Raw genomic sequence first — 4,699 nt, forward strand, 5'->3', positions numbered from 1 at the left:
CAGGCTTCTGGGTCATGATCTTAGGATTTACTGAAGTTGAATAAGGTGTAAATTGTAGAATATAGTTTTAGAAGACAGCCATTTTGTTGAAAGAATGAGGCTGGGTTACTTGCAGATAGCCCACTGTGAACTTTGGACTGGGCCACATTCTAAACATTCTGGGATGGGCCACTTTCGTTTGTAAAGTAAGTACTTAAGTCTCTATAGAATTGTTTAACTTGGTATTAGTATGAAAAGGGTTTATATGCAATATGAAAAGGGTTTAAAGGCAGGCATGGATTAAGGTTTCATGGATTAGGTTATGGGATTATACCTGAAAGAACATCTGGTGGGTGGGGAACGCCCCTCACACACCCAATGTGTATAAAAGACCCGTTGTAATTCCCAAAAAACGGCTTCTGGACTAGACAGGGATCCAGTCTTTCTTTCTCTCTCCCTCTTTCTTTCTTCTTCCCCTTAATTGCCAACGCCGTCTCCACCTTTGGGGTACCCTGAACCTGGCTGGAGCTGGTCTCCGGCAAAATATGAATAGATATACAATCAAAGCTAGAGACTAGCTGGGTGTGTTAGCTCGTGGCTGTATTCCCAATTACTCACCGAGAGGCTGAGGTGTAAGGATCACCTGAGCCCAGGAGGTGGAGGCTGTGGTGAGCTGTGATTGTGTCACAGCACTCCAGCTCTGGGGACAGAGTGAGACCCTGACTCAAAATAATTTGTTTTTCAAAAATCCAAAAATATATGAAGAGGAACACTTTGGAGAGTCTTGTCCCCACCCCCATTTTGTCTCACCCACTTTCTCACGTTCCCCCCCTTTCCCCCACCAATCTTGCCAGTTCTTGTGTGGCATTTTGCAAACTAAGTCAACACAAACATCTATTGTTTTCCCTGTTCTGATGTAAAAGGCAGCATAATGTCCACACTGCTCTGAACTTTGTTATTTGCACTGAACAATGTGCCCGGGAGATGTGTTCATTTCAGTACAGAGAGCATTCCCTTTCTCTAACCACATGGTGTTTCATTGTGGGAACGTTCTGTAGTTTATTTTTATTTTTTTACTTTTTATTTTTTGAGTTGGAGTCTCACTCTGTCGCCCAGACTGGAGTGCAGTGGCCGCTCCCGGCCACCGCAGCCTCGACCTGCTGGGTTCCGGCGATCCTCCCGCCTCAGCCTTCCAAGTAGCCGGAACTACAGGTGGGCGCTACCACGCCCGGCTGATAAAAATCAAAAGATTTATTGTAGAGATGAGGTCTCGCCAAGTTGCCCAGGTGGGTCTGGAACCCGCGGGCTCAGGCAATTCAACGAACATCATTTTGAAGGAATAAATGTATTGTTTTCTTTGCCAATAGGCACAATTTTCTGTGGCAGACGAGGGATTCTTCTAACAGTGTCTGCTCTGAAAGGATTTGGGGAGGAGAGGCAAAGCCCCGGCCGCAGGGTTTTTCCCAGCCTTCTCTCCCTCCCTTGCCATATCCATCCCATTCCAGGATTTCTCATTCCCTCACCTGGAGCTGCATCTACTGTCCCAGACCTCCCAGAAAACCCTTGCCTCTCTTTCCTTTTTTTGAGTCAGGGTCTCACTCTATTATCCAGGTTGGAGTGCAGTGGCAGGATCGTGGCTATGGCAGCCTCTACATGCTGGGATCAGGTAATCCCTCTGCCTCTGCCTTCCAAGCACCTGAAACTACAGGAGTGCACATACTTTTAAATTTTTTTTTGAGCCAGGCTCGGTGGCTCAGCCTGTCATCCCGCGCCTTTGGGAGGCTGAGGTGAGTGGATTGTCTGAGCCCGCGGGTTCGAGACCCGCCTGGGCAGCGAGACCTCATCTCTACAATAAAACAAAAAATCAGCCAGGCGTGGTAGCACATGCCTGTAATTCCGGCTACTCGGAAGGCTGAGGCGGAAGGATCGCCGGAGCCCAGCAGGTCGAGGCTGCGGTAGCCGGGAGCGGCCACGGCACTCCAGTCTGGGCGACAGAGTGAGACTCCAACTCAAAAAAAAAAAATTTTTTTTAAATCAGCCAGATGTGGCGGTACACACCTGTAGTTCCAGCTACTCAAAAAGCCGAGGCGGAAGAATCGCCTGAGTTCAGCAGATCGAGGCTGCGGTGGCCATGAGCATGCCACTGCACTCCAGCCTGGACTACAGAGTAAGACCCACGATCCTGCCACTGCACTCCAACCTGGGTAAATCTGACTCAAAAAAAAATTTTTTTTGTAGAGACAAGGTCTCACTATGTTGCCCAGACTGGTTTCAAACTCCTGGGCTCAAGCAATCCTTCCACCTCAGCCTCCCAAAGTGCTGGGATTACAGGTGTGAGCCACCGCACCCGGTTCTCCTGCCTTTCTTTACCCTGTAACTCACCAACAGGCAAATGCAGCGACGGAGACTGGGGTGAAGGAAAGGAGCCTGTTCCCCAGGGAGGGGGTCTGGGGCCTGTGAACCCTGCCCTCCATTGATGTCCATGTAGCAGATGGGCAAGACCACCAGGAGGGGAGAGTGTTAAGAGCCTGCCGGGTTCTTATGCCCCTGCCCAGAAAAGCCAAGATTCAGACAGCAGCTGTCACAACAGAGCAAGAGTTTAAAAATCACAAAGCAGGCTGGGCTCGGTGGCTCAGCCTGTAATCCCGCACCTTGGGAGGCTGAGGTGAGTGGATTGCCTGAGCCCACGTGTTTGAGACCAGCCTGGGCAACTTGGCGGGACCTCATCCTTACAATAAATCAAAAAACTAGCTGGGCGTGATGGTGCATGCCTGTAGTTCCGGCAATTTGGAAGGCTGAAGCGGAAGGATCGCGGGAGCCTAGCAGGTCGAGGCTGCGGTGGCCGGGAGCGTGCCACTGCACTCTAGCCTGGGCGACAGAGTGAGACTCCAACTCAAGAAACAAAAAAGGAAGATGTGCTAGGTAACAAAAGCGTTAAGTAACAGAAGGGCAGGGGTCTCCTTGCAATATAAGCCACAGAACTCTGAGCTTGTTAGTGTTTATTCAGCACTGCACAAGGGAAAGACTTGGGGGCGGCAGAGGCTGTGGTCAGTGCAGATGGCAGGGTGGGAGGATACCCAGAACAGGACTGGGGGGACATACAACACAGTTCAGCAAATCACCTCCAGATTTAACGGCTTAAGGCTAGGAGGGTAGCCAGGCTCAGTGGCTCAGCCTGTAATCCTGCGCCTTGGGAGGCTGAGGTGAGTGGACTGCCTGAGCCTGTGGGTTTGAGACCCGCCTGGGCATCTTGGCGAGACCTCATCTCTACAATAAATAAAAAAATTAGCCAGGCGTGGTAGCGCGCGCCTGTAGTTTCAGTTACTTGGAAGGCTGAGGCAGAAGGATCGCCGGAGCCCAGCAGGTCAAGGCTGCGGTGGCCAGGAGTGGCCACTGCACTCCAGTCTGGTCGACGGAGTGAGACTCCAACTCAAAAAAAAAGGCTAGGAGGGTTAGGAATTCAGGAGTGTCCGACCTGGGTGATTGTCTCAGGACCGTTGGTGAAGTTATGGCCAAGGTGTCTGCCAGGACTGCAGGATCTGCCTTCAAGGGGTTTTCTCCCATGATTACCGGTAGGAGGCCTCAAACAGGACACTTGGCTTCCCAGGAACAAGTAGTTGAAGCCATAGTATCTTTTATGACTTAGCCTTGGAAATCACATACCGTCACTTCTGTCCCCACCTTTTTTTCTGAGTTGGAGTCTCACTCTGTTGCCCGGGCTGGAGTGCAGTGGCACGCTCATGGCCACCACAGACTCGACCTGCTGGGCTCAGGTGATCCTTCCGCCTCAACCTTCCAAGTAGCTGGAATTACAGGCATGCGCCATGCGCCCAGCTAATTTTTTGATTTATTGTAGAGATTAGGTCTTGACAAGTTGCCCAGGCTTATCTCAAATCCATGGCTCAGGTAGTCCTCTCACCTCAGTCTCCCAAAGTGCTGGGATTATAGGCGTAAATCACCATGCCCGGCCTATTATTATTATTTTTATTGTTATTTTGAGTTGTAGTCTCACTCTGTCACCCAGACTGGAGCCTCCGCAGCCTCGACCTGCTGGGCTCTGGCGATTCTTCCGCCTCAGCCTTCCAAGTAGCCGGAATTACAGGCGCGTGCTACCACGCCCGGCTAATTTTTGATTTATTGTAGAGATGAGATCTCGCCAAGTTGCTCAGGCAGGTCTCGAACCCACGGGCTCAGGCAATCCACTCACCTCGGCCTCCCAAAGTGCGGGATTACAGGCTGAGCCACCAAGTCTGGCTTATTATTATTTTTTACTTTTTTTTGAGTTGGAGTCTCACTCTGCCACCCAGGCTGGAGTGCAGTGGCATGCTTATGGCCACCAGAGCATCAACCTGCTGGGCTCAGACAATCCTTCCGCCTCAGCCTTCCAAGTAGCTGGAACTACAGGCACACACCACTGCACCTGCCTAATTTTTGATTTATTGTAGTGAGGAAGTCTTGCCGTGTTGCCCAGGCTGGTCTCGAACCTCTGGGCTCAGGCAATCCCCTTGTCTCTGCTTCCTAAAGTGCTGGGATTACAGGCGTGAGAGCTCCAGTAAAAGTTTACCAAAAGAATAAAAGAATTCGGCCAGGCACGGTGGCACGTCTGTAATTCCAGCACTTTGAGAGGCTGAGGCGGGAGGACTGCTTGAGCACCAGGAGTTCAACATAATGAGATCTCGTTTCTACAAAAAAAAAAAAAACAAAATTAGCCTGGCATGGA

The 4,699-nt window shown here is 50.7% G+C and overlaps 1 protein-coding gene across 1 annotated transcript in view; it reads left to right on the forward strand.

Annotated features, from left to right (window-relative positions):
- Nucleotides 1-4,699, forward strand: part of HDHD5 (haloacid dehalogenase like hydrolase domain containing 5) — a gene marked incomplete at both ends in the record, with an annotated part of 42,592 nt that overhangs the window by 2,533 nt on the left and 35,360 nt on the right. The gene's annotated exons all lie outside the window — the stretch shown is intronic.

This window comes from Carlito syrichta, unplaced genomic scaffold (assembly GCF_000164805.1).
Source record: "Carlito syrichta isolate Samal-C Ts95f unplaced genomic scaffold, Tarsius_syrichta-2.0.1 Scaffold137389, whole genome shotgun sequence".
NCBI classification, from domain to species: Eukaryota; Metazoa; Chordata; class Mammalia; order Primates; family Tarsiidae; genus Carlito; species Carlito syrichta.